The sequence below is a fragment of the Bombina bombina genome, chromosome 1 (assembly GCF_027579735.1).
Source record: "Bombina bombina isolate aBomBom1 chromosome 1, aBomBom1.pri, whole genome shotgun sequence".
Taxonomy (NCBI): Eukaryota; Metazoa; Chordata; class Amphibia; order Anura; family Bombinatoridae; genus Bombina; species Bombina bombina.
This window is the reverse complement of record NC_069499.1, coordinates 310,573,799-310,591,061: the sequence shown is the minus strand read 5'-3', so window position 1 is coordinate 310,591,061 and position 17,263 is coordinate 310,573,799. Positions and strand designations below refer to the sequence as shown.

The 17,263-nt window shown below is 41.5% G+C and overlaps 1 protein-coding gene across 1 annotated transcript in view; it reads left to right on the top strand.

Annotated features, from left to right (window-relative positions):
* The window catches only part of PTPN4 (protein tyrosine phosphatase non-receptor type 4), a gene marked incomplete in the record, with an annotated part of 1,345,721 nt that overhangs the window by 993,338 nt on the left and 335,120 nt on the right, over positions 1–17,263 (top strand).

Below are 17,263 nucleotides of genomic sequence, written 5' to 3'. Positions count from 1 at the left end.
CTGATATTTCAATACCCATTGATAAAATAAGTCTTTAAGGAAGGGCATAAGATCACCCATACACAATGTCATATCTTCACTCCTTGTTCTCCACTGAGACCCATCCAGGAAATTCCAGTTCAATGCACCCTTTAACCCACACGGCTTTATATAATGCTATATCACAGGAAAAAATAAAACCCCAAGCAGAGCTTTAGTGAATGGAATCCAATACTTTTCACTTCATTATATATTTTTGCTCAAATATCTCATTTCTTTTCTAAACCCTCCCTTGTCAAACCACTAACACCCTATAAAAAGTTTTGTGTGATGCAGACACTGCAACACTTGGAATATCTATAATTTATAAACTAATTTTGATTAAAGACATGACAAAACTTCCCTCTTATGTGCAAGGTTGGCATAGAGACTTGGGGTATAATATCGATGACAGACTGGTACAAAATATTTAAATGGACAAAAAAAAATCTATCTCGTCTAGAATTCAAGAAACTCATTAGGATTTTTTGAGCAGATGGTATTTAACACCCTATAGGTTGAAAAAAGATCTACCCACACTCCATTGGGGTCTTGTGGAGGGGCTGTGGAAAGGAGGGAACCCTGATTCACATTTGGTAGCAGTGTGCAAAGCTCTGTTCTTTTTGGGAAGATATTTTTCTTCTTAAACGGGGACAGTCCACAGCTGCATTCATTACTTTTGGGAAATACAGAACCTGGCCACCAGGAGTAGGCAAAGACACCCCAGCCAAAGGCTTAAATTCCTCCCCCACTTCCCTCATCCCCCATCCCCCAGTCATTCTTTGACTTTCGTCACAGGAAGTTGGCAGAGAACTGTCAGAAGATTCAAGAGAGTCTCTTTTGGAGGGTAGTACTCTTCTACATGGGACCGGAGTTTTAAGTAGTCCTCTCAGCCTCTCCATGAGAGCATGGATGAAAGTTAGAGTCCGGAGATGCAGGGAGAGGCTTTCTGCGAAACCATCCCAACTTATATTGACAGCTCCATAAGCAATCAGCGTTTTGCGAGTTTCGCTGCCTGCTTTCTTCGCTCAAGTCCATGTCAGAAGCAACCCTACTATCTGTCACACTTGAAGGGCCGTGTTACTGTGCCACGGCGTAGATTCCGGTAAGATAGTTTTATTTTCTTTCATTTTCAATTTGGGAATGTATTGTAAATGAAGAAGACAGGGTCTCAGTGGGACTCCTTTATCTTTATGGAATCAAGGGTTAATACTAGGGATGCACCGAAATTTCGGCCGCAGAAAGTTTCGGCCGAAAATGGCATTTTTGGCTATTTCGGTTTTCGGGTTTTTTTGCCTGTTAGTTTTGGTAAAATTATTGTGTAGCATTTTTAAAATTTGATGCTAGCCTAGAGCTGCTGTTTAAGTTTATTACTTCACTTACTGTTCTGCATATGAGTTTTCTAGGATTATACTTTATTTGGATAATTGGTAAAAAAAAAACAAAAAACCTGTTAAATATGATTATGTTATATAGAACTAAATGAAGAATAATACAGTATATTGATATTTATAATTGTTTTAAGTAGGGATGCTCCAAAGTTTTGGTCGCAGAAACATTTTGGTCGAAAATAGCATTATTTTTTGCCTGTTTTTTTTCTTCTTGGTAAAATTATTGTGTAGCATATTATTGTTTTAAGATATTTTTGTCCAATTTTAGTGTGTTACTTTCAATAAAAGTGTGTTGTTTTTTTTATTGGCTCTAATTATGCACAAAAAAAACTTAAAAAAATAATTTGAAAAAATACATTTTCGGTATCAGTTTCGGTTTTCGGCCAAGTGCATCCCGGATTTTCGGTTTCGGTCCAGAATTTCCATTTCGGTGCATCACTAGTTAATACCTCCTGAGGGGGGGTTATTGAACTGTGGGGGACTTTAATCATGTTTGTTATGTGATTCTGTCAGCTTATGTGTAGTGATGCTTGGGCTTGTGGCTATTACGGAATATACCGGCCTTTTTGAGCTGCACAGTTTTTGTAGACTGGCACGCTTTTTCCTTTGGCCTGCATAGTGCACCTTGTGACCGAGCATGGTCACGGTTTTGTTTCCCATTTCCGTATTCCTGACCGTGTGGTGGCGGAGAGAGTCTGTGTTTCTCTACTTGTCTGGGTCATAGGAGATGGTGAGTGCCCCAGCCATTGGGGGTGTAAGGTGCCGTTTGTTTTTTTGTCCATAATTTCCAAGATTCAAGTTATGGAGGATTCAGATTTTTTGGAGATGGATGTCTCTGATTCAGATTCCGCTTCTTGCGAAGAATTTGTGGGGGCCCGGGTTATCCAGCCCCATCAGTTATGTTCCGTATGCCATTTTAGAGTGCTGTTTTCTCCCAACTTGGAGAGCTTAGAGTCCACTGAGCCATCCGACCCCGAGGATTCTGTTTCGCGTGAGGAGCGCTCCCTAGAACCTTCTGTTACTACACAGACAGGTGTCCCAACTGCTGTTACCCCTTCTCCGGAAGGTGACTTGTTTATTCCAGAGGATACTGCACGGTTCCGCATGACCATATCTATGGCGTTGGCGCACTTACATCTTCCGGGAAGATCTTATCCGTGTTCTCTTAACCAGGGCCCGTCAGGCGTGGGATCATCTCTATCGGTTCAGCCCTCTGGGAAAGCTGTGTCCCCTGAGACTTTAGGGGTACAGCTTTTGGGGCCAGGGTCATCAGATGCCCGGCGGAGGTGAGTCTTGCCTTTCAATTTAGACTGGTGCGCCTTCATGTCCTGCTGATGCATGTCTTGGAGCGTTAGAGGAGCCCAATTCTGACAAGTCTTCTGCTCCAGACGGCAAGCAGTGTTAGACGAGTGGAGTTTATTCTCCTTGTCGTCTCCCCTTTTCTTTTGTGTATCTCATTCCCAGTTGTGAGCTTATGAAGGAATCGGGTCTATGACTGGCTAGTTCTGTAAGTGTGCCCTTTTCTTCCTGGGTGTTCACCTGCGTGTGCTGCCTTCTTTTATTTTATCCGGTTAGGATGTATTGTATTTCTTTTTGTGAGCTCAAGACTGTTATAGTTTTTCCATTTTGGAAAACTTTTTCTTCTCTGGGATTTGATACTAGCGATTTTGTGGTCACGATTGCTATATTCAGAGCCTACATGTCTACTGTTTTTCTGTTTATTTAGTCTAGCCTTGCTAGGGCTTAGACCTTTCAGTGGCCTTGAACAGTTCTGTCTCGCCCTGTATATCAGGCTGGTCCTGGTTGGGTACTGAGTTTGCTTACTTCTTGTTAAGAGGTTGTTTTTCTTGTTATGAAGGCCCTTCTATCCTAGATGTCAGGCTAGTCCTAGATTATTCATCTGGGTATGTTTTATACTTATATTTGCCATGATTCAGGTTAATCAGTATATTTCCTTCTTATAGACTGTCAGTTTTCATTTTTGGGAAATGCATATGAATAAAAAAAATTCTTAACTGAAAATTTTTCAATTTGACTTTTCTTTCTAAATTGCGGGCTGTTAGTCTCGCGGGTGCAAAAAATGCTAGAATTTATTGCGTCATTTTTGGCGCGAGAATTACGTTTGTTGATGTTATTGACATCATTTCCGGCGTCATAGTTGACGCCGAGTTTTCACATTGTTGCGTCATCTATGACGCTCGTGTTTGTTGCAGACGTTTGGCGCCAGTTTTTTTGACATTATTTAAGTCTTTGTTTCTTTTTGCTTCTGGTTTCCAGAGGCTTATTCTGTTTGCATGTTTTCCCATTCCTGAAACTGTCATTTAAGGAATTTGATAATTTGCTTTATATGTTGTTTTTTCTATTACATATTGCAAGATGTCGCAATCTGACCCTGTATCAGAATCTACTTCTGGAATGCTGCTGCCTGATGTCGGTTCTACCAAAGCTTGCATTTGTTGTAAACTTGTGGTAACTGTTCCTCCGGCTGTAGTTTGTGTTAGTTGTCATGATAAACTTTCAAAAGCAGACAATATTTCCATTAGTAGTAGTCCATTACCTGTTGTTGTTCCTTCAACATCTAATGTTCAGGATATTCCTGTTAATGTAAGAGAATTTGTTTCTAATTCTATTCAGAAGGCCCTGTCTGTTATACCACCTTCTAATAAACGTAAAAGGACTTTTAAAACTTCTCATAAATTAGATGAATTTTTAAATGACCGCCAACATTCTGATTTATCTATCTCTGATGAGGATCTGTCTGGTTCAAAAGATTCTGCCTCAGATATTGACACTGACAAATCTTCATATTTATTTAAGATGGAGTTTATTTGTTCTTTACTTAGAGGTGTTGATTGCATTAGATATGGAGGAGTCTAGTCCTTTTGATATTAAAACCAGTAAACGTTTAAATTCGGTTTTTAAACCTCATGAAGTTATTCCAGAGGTTTTTCCAGTTCCTGATGCTATTTCAGATGTAATTTCTAGGGAATGGAATAGTTTGGGTACTTAATTTACTCCTTCTTTAAGGTTTAAGAGACTGTACCCTTTGCCGGCTGATAGATTGGAGTTTTGGGAAAAAATCCCCAAAGTTGATGGGGCTATCTCTACTCTTGCTAAACGTACTACTATTCCTACGGCAGATAGTACTTCTTTTAAAGATCCTTTAGATAGGAAGCTTGAATATTTTCTAAGGAAGGCTTATTTATGTTCAGGTAATCTTCTTAGGCCTGCTATTTCTTTGGCTGATGTTGCTGCAGCTTCAACTTTTTGGTTGGAGGCTTTAGCGCAACAAGTACCAGATCATAATGTGTATAGAATTGTTAAGCTTCTTCAACATGCTAATAATTTCATTTGTGATGCCATTTTTTATATCATTAGAATTGATGTCAGGTATATGTATTTAGCTATTTTAGCTAGAAGAGCTTTATGGCTTAAATCTTGGAATGCAGATATGACTTCTAAGTCAACGTTGCTATCTTTCTTTCCAGGGTAATAAATTATTTGGTTCTTAGTTGGATTCTATAATTTCAACTGTTACTGGGGGGAAGGGAGCTTTTTTGCCTCAGGATAAAAAATCTAAGGGTAAATTTAGGGCTGCTAACCGTTTTCGTTCCTTTCGTCAGAATAAGGAACAGAAGCCTGACCCTTCCCCTAAAGAAACGGCTTCCAATTGGAAGCCTTCTCCAGTCTGGAATAAATCCAAGCCTTTTAGAAAATCAAAACCAGCTCCCAAGTTCGCATGAAGGTGCGGCCCTCATTCCAGTACAGCTGGTACGGGGCAGGTTACGATTTTTTTTCAGTCCAAAATCATTGGATTCAGAACATTGTTTCTCAAGGGTACAGAATAGGTTTCAAGATAAGACCGCCTGTGAGAAGGTTCTTTCTCTCACGCATTCCAGTGAACCCAGTAAAGGCTCAGGCTTTTCTGAAATGTGTTTCAGACCTGGAGTCATCTGGGGTAATTGTGCCAGTTCCATATCGAGAACGGGGTCTGGGGTTTTATTCAAATCTGTTCATTGTACCAAAGAAAGAGAATTCTTTCAGACCCGTTCTGGATCTAAAAATTTTCAATCGTTATTTAAGAATACCAACATTCAAAATGGTGTCTATAGGACTGTTCTGCCTTTTGTTCTGCAAGGGCATTATATGTCCACAATAGACTTACAGGATGCTTATCTTCATATTCCAATTCATCCAGATCACTATCAGTTCCTGAGATTCTCTTTTCTAGACAAGCATTACCAATTTGTTGCTCTTCCTTTTGGCCTAGCAACAGCTCCAAGGATCTTCTCAAAGGTTCTCGGTGCCCTTCTCTCTGTAATCAGAGAGCGGGGTATTGCGGTGTTTCCTTATTTGGGCGATATCTTGGTACTTGCTCAGTCTTTACATTCAGCAGAATCTCACACGAATCAACTTGTGTTGTTTCTTCAGGAACATGATTGGAGGATCAATTTACCAAAAAGTTCTTTGATTCCTCAGACAAGGGTAACCTTTTTAGGATTCCAAATAGATTCAGTATCCATGACTTTGTCTCTAACAGACAAAAGACGTCTGAAATTGGTTTCAGCTTGTCGGAACCTTCAGTCTCAATCATTCCCTTCAGTAGCTATGTGCATGGAAGTTTTAGGTCTCATGACTGCAGCATCGGACGCTATCCCCTTTGCTCGTTTTCACATGAGACCTCTTCAGCTTTGTATGCTGAACCTTTGGTGCAGGGATTATACAAAGATATCACAATTGATATCCTTAAATCCCAATACTCGACTATCTCTGACTTGGTGGTTAGATCACCATCGTCTAGTTCAAGGGGCCTCTTTTCTTCGTCCAACCTGGACTGTGATTTCAACAGATGCGAGTCTTTCAGGTTGGGGAGCTGTCTGGGGATCTCTCACAGCGCAGGGGGTTTGGAAATCTCAAGAGGCGAGATTACCAATCAATATTTTGGAACTCCATGCGATTTTCAGAGCTCTTCAGTTCTGGCCTCTTCTGAAGAGAGAATCGTTTATTTGTTTTCAGAGAGACAATGTCACAACCGTGGCGTATGTCAATCATCAAGGTGGGAGTCACAGTCCTCAAGCTATGCAAGAAGTATCTCGGATACTTGCATGGGCGGAATCCAGCTCCTGTCTAATCTCTGTGGTTCATATCCCAGGTATAGACAATTGGGAAGCGGATTATCTCAGTCGCCAGACTTTACATCCGGGTGAATGGTCTCTTCACCCAGATGTGTTTCTTCAGATTGTTCAGATATGGGAGCTTCCAGAAATAGATCTGATGGCTTCTCATCTAAACAGGAAACTTCCCAGGTATCTGTCCAGATCCAGGGATCCTCAAGCGGAAGCAGTGGATGCGTTGTCACTTCCTTGGAATTATCAACCTGCTAATGTCTTTCCGCCTTTAGTTCTTCTTCCAAGAGTGATTTCCAAAATCATAATGGAATGCTTTTTTGTACTGCTGGTGGCTCCAGCATGGCCACACAGGTTTTGGTATGCGGATCTTGTTCGGATGTCCAGTTGCCAACCTTGGCCACTTCCGTTAAGGTCAGACCTTCTATCTCAAGGTCCGTTTTTCCATCAGGATCTCAAATCATAAAATTTGAAGGTATGGAGATTGAACACTTAGTGCTTAGTCATAGAGGTTTCTCTGACTCAGTGATCGATACTATGTTGCAGGCTCGTAAATCTGTGTCTAGAAAGATTTATTACCGAGTTTGGAAGACGTACATTTCATGGTGTTCCTCTCATAAGTTCTCTTGGCATTCTTTTAGAATTCCTAGAATTTTACAGTTTCTTCAGGATGGTTTGGATAAGGGTTTGTCTGCAAGTTCCTTGAAAGGACACATCTCTGCTCTTTCTTTTCTGTTTCACAGAAAAATTGCTAATCTTCCTGACATTCGTTGTTTTGTAAGGCTTTGGTTCGTATCAAGCCTGTCATTAAGTCAATCTCTCCTCCTTGGTGGAGTCTTAATTTGGTTTTGAGAGCTTTACAGGCTCCTCCGTTTGAGCCTATGCATTCTTTGGATATTAAGTTACTTTCTTGAAAAGTATTGTTTCTTTTGGCTATCTCTTCTGCTAGAAGAGTTTCTGAATTATCTGCTGTTTCTTTAGAGTCTCCTTTTCTGATTTTTCATCAGGATAAGGCGGTTTTGCGGACTTCATTTAAATTTTTACCTAAGGTTGTGAATTCCAACAACATTAGTAGAGAAATTGTTATCCTTTCGTTGTGTCCTAATCCTGAGAATTCTTTGGAAAAATCTTTGCATTCTTTGGATGTGGTAAGAGCTTTGAAATATTATGTTTAAGCTACTAAAGATTTCAGAAAGACTTCTAGTCTATTTGTTATCTTTTCTGGTCCTAGGAAAGGTCAGAAAGCTTCTGCTATTTCTTTGGCTTCCTGGTTAAATCTTTTGATTCATCATGCTTATGTGGAGTCGGGTAAATCCCCGCCTCAGAGGATTACGGCTCATTCTACTAGGTCAGTTTCTACTTCCTGGGCTTTTAAGAATGAAGCTTCTGTTGATCAGATTTGCAAAGCAGCAACTTGGTCTTCTTTGCATACTTTTACTAAATTCTACCATTTTGATGTTTTTTTCTTCTTCAGAAGCAGTTTTTGGTAGAAAAGTTCTTCAGGCAGCTGTTTCAGTTTGATTCTTCTGCTTATAATTTCAGTTTTTTTCGTTATAAGATTAAAACTTTTTGATTTGGGTTGTGGATTCTTTTTTCAGCGGAATTGGCTGTCTTTATTTTTTATCCCTCCCTCTCTAGTGACTCTTGCGTGGAGTTCCACATCTTGGGTATTTGCTATCCCATACGTCACTAGCTCATGGACTCTTGCCAATTACATGAAAGAAAACTTAATTTATGTAAGAACTTACCTGATAAATAGTGATGTTGCGAACCTAAAATTTTGCGTTCGCGAACGGCGAACACTAACTTCCGCAAAAGTTCGCAAACCGGGCGAACCGCCATAGACTTCAATAGGCAGGCGAATTTTAAAACCCACAGGGACTCTTTCTGGCCACAAAAGTGATGGAAAAGTTGTTTCAAGGGGACTAACACCTGGACTGTGGTATGCCGGAGGGGGATCCATGGCAAACTCCCATGGAAAATTACATAGTTAATGCAGAGTCTGGTTTTAATCCATAAAGGGCATAAATCACCTAACATTCCTAAATTGTTTGGAATAACGTGCTTTAAAACATCAGGTATGATGTTGTATCGTTCAGGTAGTGTAAGGGTTTTTTTTTTTTTTTTAAATGTACACTACTGTTTTAGCAGATATGACTTGCACTGCTGTGACACTGTGCCCTGGCAGGACCTGGAACGCACACGTGTGAGGGAAACTGACTGCTATTATTTCACAGTAAAAAAAGGTTTTGTTTTTTTTAAATGTATGTACACTACTGTTTTAGTAGATATGACTTGCACTGGTGTGACACTGTGCCCTGGCAGAACCTGGAGCGCACACGTGTGAGGGAAACTGACTTCTATTATTTCACAATAAAAAAGGTGGGTTTTTTTAAATGTATGTACACTACTGTTTTAGCAGATATGACTTGCACTGGTGTGACACTGTGCCCTGGCAGGACCTGGAACGCACACGTGTGAAGGAAACTGACTGCTATTATTTCACAATAAAAAAGGTGGGGTTTTTTAAATGTATGTACACTACTGTTTTAGCAGATATGACTTGCACTGGTGTGACACTGTGCCCTGGCAGGACCTGGAACGCACACGTGTGAAGGAAACTGACTGCTATTATTTCACTGTAAAAAAAAGTGTTTTTTGTTTTTTTTTAAATGTACACTACTGTTTTAGCAGATATGACTTGCACTGGTGTCACACTGTGCCCTGGCAGGACCTGAAACGCACACGTGTGAAGGAAAATGACTGCTATTATTTCAAATTAAAAAAAGGTTGTTTTTTTTTTTAAATGTACACTACTGTTTTAGCAGATATGACTTGCACTGGTGTCACACTGTGCCCTGGCAGGACCTCAAACGCACACGTGTGAAGGAAAATGACTGCTATTATTTCAAATTAAAAAAAGTTTTTTTTTTGTTTTTTTTAAATGTACACTACTGTTACACCAGATATGAGTGGTGGCACTGGGCAAGTGGGCACAGTATACGCTGTGAGCCTGAGCTGGCAGGCAGGCTGCAATTAGATTACACAGGGGAAAAAAAAAAAAAAGCAGACTGATGTTCTAGCCCTAAAAAGGGCTTTTTGGGGTGCTGTCCTTACAGCAGAGATCAGATGAGTCCTTCAGGACTGTAGTGGACACTGAATACACTAGCCTAGCTATTGATTTCCCTATTAAATCAGCAGCAGCAGCAGCTACACTGTCCCTCCTCTCACTAAGAATGCAGGCTCCGAATGAATCTAAAATGGATGCTGTCCAGGAGGTGGGAGGGTCTGGGAGGGAGTGTCTGCTGCTGATTGGCTGGAATGTGTCTTGTGACTGTGAGCTACAGGGTCAAAGTTTACTCAATGATGACGAATAGGGGGCGGATCGAACATCGCATATGTTCGCCATCCGCTGCGAACGCGAACATGCTATGTTCGCTGCGAACTATTCGCGGCAGAACTGTTCGCGACATCACTACTGATAAATTAATTTCTTTCATATTGGCAAGAGTCCATGAGGCCCACCCTTTTTGTGGTGGTTATGATTTTTTGTATAAAGCACAATTATTCCAATTCCTTGTTGATGCTTTCGCTCCTTTCTTATCACCCCACTTCTTGGCTATTCGTTAAACTGAATTGTGGGTGTGGTGGGGGGTGTATTTATAGGCATTTTGAGGTTTGGGAAACTTTGCCCCTCCTGGTAGGAATGTATATCCCATACGTCACTAGCTCATGGACTCTTGCCAATATTAAAGAAATTAATTTATCAGATAAGTTCTTACATAAATTATGTTTTTCCTCCTCTAATCTCGGAGTTCAGTGGGGTTTGCTTCCCTGTTTTGCATGCAGGACGTCATGATTTTGTGTCCACCTGGAAGGTTGAATTTTCATGTTGCATACTATTCCGATAGTTGTTAGTGGAGGGTCTCTCTTGGTTAAGTATACATTCCCCTCCGGTTCTGAAGGGAGATTTGGATAGGTATCTTGGAACCCAAGCTAATCTCTCTGGGGGTTCGTGCCTCTTCCTCTTTCCTTTCCTGGGGATCTCGTGGCTGGAGATTTGTTGCTGATCTCTGGGCCTGGTCGTTACGGGGAATTTTTTTTCTCCTCTGTCCTTTGGACTTTACCAGTCACTTCGGTGCTGGGACTGTTTGCTCGGTATAGGGATCAGGAATTCTGACTGTTCTGTTGAGCATCGACCGCGTATCTTGAGGAGCTATTGAGTGCTCCTTCTTTACTTGGGAGGCCTTGCGGTGGAACCTTCCCTCTGTGAGTTGCTGGTTTTTCATTCCTGGTCAGGTTGCTGTCCTCCCTTCCCTGTTTTCTGGGGGGGGGGGGGGGGGGGGAATTGATCCGTATTGTTTTTTTCTCTCCCAGGAAGTTTCTGGTTCAAATTTCCTAGCTACCTTTTTGGCTGGTTTTTGAAGGCTTGACGCTTAGTTGGACCGCCTATTGGATGAAAGCCTGCGGCTTAAACGGATATTCCTATCTGTTTTGTCTGTTCTTCTCCCTGGGTTTTTTTTACCCTCAGGTGTTCAGTTTCTTAGTGCTTTTTGTCCTTCTAGGACTTAGGTTCTGGTTAGGGCTTTACATTTGTTCCTTGGGATCCATGTAGGAGGTGATCTGGAACTTTTCTTCCGTTGCTCTCCTCTGTCGGTAGAGTATCTTCTACGCGACTTTGTCCTATTACAGCCTTGTAGTCTGCTCCTTTTGAGTCATGCTAGGGGCTTCTTCCTTTTCACTTTGTTTGCCCTTGATTTTTGGGGGGTTTGTTTGTGAGGTCTTTTTGGACTTCCTTACCTGATTCTTTCCTCTTCTTCTGGGAGAATTTTGGTGTCCCTCTTCCCACTGGTCATGTAAAAAGGTTTTCTTTGACGGGCTTCGAGTCAGCGGGACTTTTGTCTCCTCAGAGGCTTTTGTGCTCAGTTGAGTCTAGTGATCTGAGTGGTCTCTAGCAAGGATCTTTATGGTTCTAACTGATGGGCAGTTACTTGGTCCTTTTCCTTTTTTGTCACTTCTGCGTCTATAGACGCAGTTTTTTTAATCAGGAGTTTGGGTTCTAAGCAGGCTATGGTGCCTTCAGAATGGGCCGCCTTTTTTTGTTCCCGCCCATTTTCCATTCAGTGTCCTCTATAGCGTGGGCATTGATTTCCCAAAAGTAATGACTGCAGCTGTGGACTCTCCCAGTTTAAGAAGAAAAACTTAAATTATGCTTACCTGATAATTTTCTTTTCTTCTGACGGGGAGAGTCCACAGCTTCCCGTCCGTGTTTTCATAGTGTGGCCTTAATTTTTTTGTTTTTCTGGTACCCTTTTTTCACCCTGATATGTTCCTTGTTCCCTTAGCAGAATGACTGGGGGATGAGGGAAGTGGGGTAGGTATCTTAAGCCTTTGGCTGGAGTGTCTGCCTCCTCCTGGTGGCCAGGTTCTATATTTCCCAAAAGTAATGAATGCAGCTGTGGATTCTCCCCGTCAGAAGAAAAGAAAATTATCAGGTAAGCATAATTTAAGTTTTTGCAGAGATGGGTAGAATCCTCGGGATTGCCATCCAACTTAACCCTAATCTCTTGCTATTTCATAACCTTCCTTTTCGTCTCTTCTATGTCTATTCTCTCTTCTTCCTCTCTTCTTTGATCATCTCTATTTTAACTCAGGGCAATATCATCTTAGATACTCAAATGTTCAATAAATTGGATAACTACTGCTTAGATTTAGATATATATTTTTACTAAAATGATTATAATACAAAGTTAGTAAAATTTATAAAAAATTCCAAAACAAAATACTAGCTCAATGTGAACTAAATCCGGAATCATCTTCCAGTAATTGGACATTACTGATCTCATTGGTCATAAACAAAGATGAACTCTTAACTATCACACCGGAGATTGGGTACCAAGTTGCTCTTATCTCTCATGTTGTATCTATAGAGATAAATTATACAACCCAAAGTTGTATAATTGTCATTCATACTTTGTCATGTACTTTCAAATACTTGAATAAAGCTTGTATTTCACACAAAAAAAATGAAATTCTAGAACTCATGGAAAATAACTTTATTTGAACCACAATAGCTAGTCTTGTCGAACACTAGATACTGAACAAAGTTGAACTCTTCAGCTTCCAGGAAAAAATTTTTTACAAATGGAAGGTACTGTATCATATAACTGCATATTTAAAGTGGAGGTAGTAAACTATTCTATTGGTATTAACACTTTAAAAATTAAAGTAAAATTAAAGCCATTATTTGTTGCATCTAAAAATTGTATTTCTCTTGTTAAGTGTATTCAGTCCACGGGTCATCCATTACTTATGGGAATATATTCTCTTCCCAACAGGAAATTGCAAGAGGATCACCCAAGCAGAGCTGCTACATAGCTCCTCCCCTCACATGTCATATTCAGTCATTCTCTTGCAACTTAATAGATAGGACGTTGTGAGAGGTCTGTGGTGTTTTATACTTAGTTTATTTCTTCAATCAAAAGTTTGTTATTTTAAAATGACACCGGAGTGTGTTGTTTATTCTCAGGCAGTATTTGGAAGAAGAATCTGCCTGCGTTTTCTATGATCTTAGCGGCAGTAACTAAGATCCACTGGCTGTTCTCGCATATTCTGAGGAGTGAGGTAACTTTCAGAAAGTGAATAGAGTGCGGGGAACCCTGCAAACAAGGTATGTGCAGTAAATTATTTTTCTAAGGAATGGAATTGACTAAGAAAATACTGCTGATACCGATGTAATGTAAGTAAAAGCCTTTAATACAGTGAGAGCAACTGTTAGCAGGCTGGTTTAAATATATACAGTAAAGTAATTTTCTAAGGAATGGAATTTGACTGAGAAAATGCTATTAATACTGAAGTGATGTTATAAGCCTTAAATGCAGTAGGAAGACTGGTATCAGGCTTATCAATAGAGATACATGCTCATTAAAAAAGGGATGTTTAAAACGATTTTACTGGCATGTTTAATCGTTTTGTGAGGTACATTGGTGATAAAACTTGTTGGGGCATAACATTTTTCCACATGGCTGACAATATTTCTGCATAGAAACAGTTAACTGAAACTCCCAATATTGTAATATTGAGTAGGAGGGGCCTATTTTAGCGCTCTTTTGACGCAGTAAAAATTCAGGCTCTGTCTTCCTGCTTCCTTCTGCTTGACCCGGGTCGTCTCCAGACAGCTTAAGGAACTTCAAAAGTCATTTTGAGGGAGGTAATCAGTCACAGCAGTCCTGTGACAGTGGTTTTTTGACTGTATTAAAAAACGTTTTTTTGCTTATAAAAACCATTTGGGTTTTAAGGGGTTAATCATCCATTTGCAAGTGGGTGCAATGCTCTGCTAACTTAATACATTTACTGTGAAAATTTGTTTGCTATAACTGATTTGGTTCATTGTTATTTCAACTGTGACAGTTTTCTGTGCTTCTTAAAGGCACAGTAACGTTTTTCTTTATTACTTGTAAAATTATTTACAGTGTTTTCCAAGTCTGCTAGTCTTATTGCTAGTCTGTTTAAACATGTCTGACACAGATGAATCTGTTTGTTCATTATGTTTAAAGGCCACTGTGGATCCTCACAGAAACATGTGTACTAAATGTATTGATTTCACTTTAAATAATAAAGGTCAGTCTTTATCTATAAAGGAATTATCACCAGACAACGAGGGGGAAGTTATGCCGACTAACTTTCCTCACATGTCAGTACCTTCGCCTCCCGCTCAGGAGGCGCGTGATATTGTGGCGCCAAGTGCATCAGGGACGGCCATACAAATCACCTTACAAGACATGGCTAATATTATGAATAATACCCTGACAGAAGTATTATCTAAATTGCCAGAATTAAGAGGCAAGCGCGATTGCTCTAGGGTAAGAATAGAGCCCGCTGGTGCTGCAAGAGCCATGTCCGATACTGCGTCACAGTTTGCAGAACATGAGGACGGAGAGCTTCATTCTGTAGGTGACGGATCTGATCCAGGGAAACCGGATTCAGAGATCTCTAATTTTAAATTTAAGCTTGAGAACCTCCGTGTATTGCTAGGGGAGGTTTTAGCGGCTCTGAATGACTGTAACACAGTTGCGATTCCAGAGAAATTATGTAGGCTGGATAGATACTATGCAGTACCGGTGTGTACCGACGTTTTTCCTATACCTAAAAGGCTTACAGAAATTATTAGCAAGGAGTGGGATAGACCTGGTGTGCCCTTTTCCCCACCTCCTATATTTAGAAAAATGTTTCCAATAGACGCCACTACACGGGACTTATGGCAGACGGTCCCTAAGGTGTAGGGAGCAGTTTCTACTTTAGCTAAGCGTACCACTATCCCGGTGGAAGATAGTTGTGCTTTTTCGGATCCAATGGATAAAAAATTGGAGGGTTACCTTAAGAAAATGTTTGTTCAACAAGTTTTTATCTTACAGCCCCTTGCATGCATTGCGCCTGTCACTGCTGCTGCGGCATTTTGGTTTGAGTCTCTAGAAGAGGCCATTCACTCTGCTCCATTGGATGAAATTATGGACAAGCTTAAGGCACTTAAGCTAGCTAATGCATTTGTTTCTGATGCCATTGTACATCTAACTAAACTAACGGCTAAGAATTCCGGTTTTGCCATTCAAGCGTGCAGAGCGTTATGGCTTAAATCCTGGTCAGCTAATGTGACTTCTAAATCTAAATTACTTAATATTCCTTTCAAGGGGCAAACCTTATTCGGGCCCGGCTTGAAAGAAATTATCGCTGACATTACGGGAGGTAAGGGTCATACCCTTCCTCAGGACAAGGCCAAATCAAAGGCCAAACAGTCTAATTTTCGTGCCTTTCGAAACTTCAAGGCAGGAGCAACGTCAACTTCCTCCGCCCCAAAACAGGAAGGAACCGTTGCTCGTTACAGACAGGCCTGGAAAACTAACCAGTCCTGGAACAAGGGCAAGCAGGCCAGAAAACCTGCTACTGCCCCTAAGACAGCATGAAGGGATGGCCCCCTATCCGGAAACAGATCTAGTGGGGGGCAGACTTTCTCTCTTCGCCCAGGCGTGGGCAAGAGATGTCCAGGATCCCTGGGCGTTGGAGATCATATCTCAGGGATATCTTCTGGACTTCAAGGCTTCTCCTCCTATAGGGAGATTTCATCTTTCAAGGTTATCAGAAAACCAAATAAAGAAAGAGGCATTCCTATGTTGCGTACAAGACCTCCTAGTAATGGGAGTGATCCACCCAGTTCCGCGGACGGAACAAGGACAGGGATTTTATTCAAATCTGTTCGTGGGTCCCAAGAAAGAGGGTACCTTCAGGCCAATTTTGGACTTAAAGATTTTAAACAAATTCCTAAGAGTTCCATCATTCAAAATGGAAACTATTCGGACTATCTTACCCATGATCCAAGAGGGTCAGTACATGACCACGATGGATTTAAAGGATGCCTACCTTCACATACCGATTCACAAAGATCATCATCGGTTCCTAAGATTTGCCTTCCTAGACAGGCATTACCAGTTTGTAGCTCTTCCCTTCGGGTTGGCTACGGCCCCAAGAATCTTTACAAAGGTGCTGGGCTCTCTTCTGGAGGTTCTAAGACCGCGAGGCATAGCGGTGGCTCCGTATCTAGACGACATCCTGATACAGGCGACAAGCTTGCAAATTGCCAAGTCTCATACAGAGATAGTTCTGGCATTTCTAAGGTCGCATGGGTGGAAGGTGAACGTGGAAAAGAGTTCTCTATCACCACTCACAAGAGTCTCCTTCCTAGGGACTCTGATAGATTCTGTAAAAATGAAAATTTACCTGACGGAGGCCAGGTTATCAAAACTCTTAAATGCTTGCCGGGTCCTTCATTCCATTCCACGCCCGTCAGTGGCTCAGTGCATGGAAGTAATCGGCTTAATGGTAGCGGCAATGGACATAGTGCCATTTGCGCGCCTGCATCTCAGACCGCTGCAATTATGCATGCTAAGTCAGTGGAATGGGGATTACTCAGATTTGTCCCCTCTACTAAATCTGGATCAAGAGACCAGAGATTCTATTCTCTGGTGGTTATCTCGGGTCCATCTGTCCAGGGGCATGACCTTTCGCAGGCCAGATTGGACGATTGTAACAACAGATGCCAGCCTCCTAGGCTGGGGCGCAGTCTGGAATTCCCTGAAGGCTCAGGGATCCTGGACTCAGGAGGAGAAACTCCTCCCAATAAGTATTCTGGAGCTAAGGGCAATATTCAACGCTCTTCTAGCTTGGCCTCAGCTTGCAATACTGAGGTTCATCAGATTTCAGTCGGACAACATCACGACTGTGGCTTATATCAACCATCAATGGGGAACCAAGAGCTCCCTAGCGATGTTGGAAGTCTCAAAGATAATTCACTGGGCAGAGTCTCATTCTTGCCACTTGTCAGCGATCCACATCCCAGGAGTGGAGATCTGGGAGGCGGACTTTCTAAGTCGTCAGACTTTTCATCCGGGGGAGTGGGAACTCCATCCGGAGGTATTTGCTCAACTGGTCCATCGTTGGGGCAAACCAGAACTGGATCTCATGCAGTCTCGCCAGAACGCCAAACTTCCTCTTTACGGTTCCAGGTCCAGGGACCCGGGAGCGAAGCTGATAGATGCTCTAGCAGCTCCTTGGTTTTTCAACATGGCTTATGTGTTTCCACCGTTTCCTCTGCTCCCTCGACTGATTGCCAAGATCAAACAGGAGAGAGCATCGGTGATTCTGATAGCGCCTGCGTGGCCACGCAGGACCTGGTAT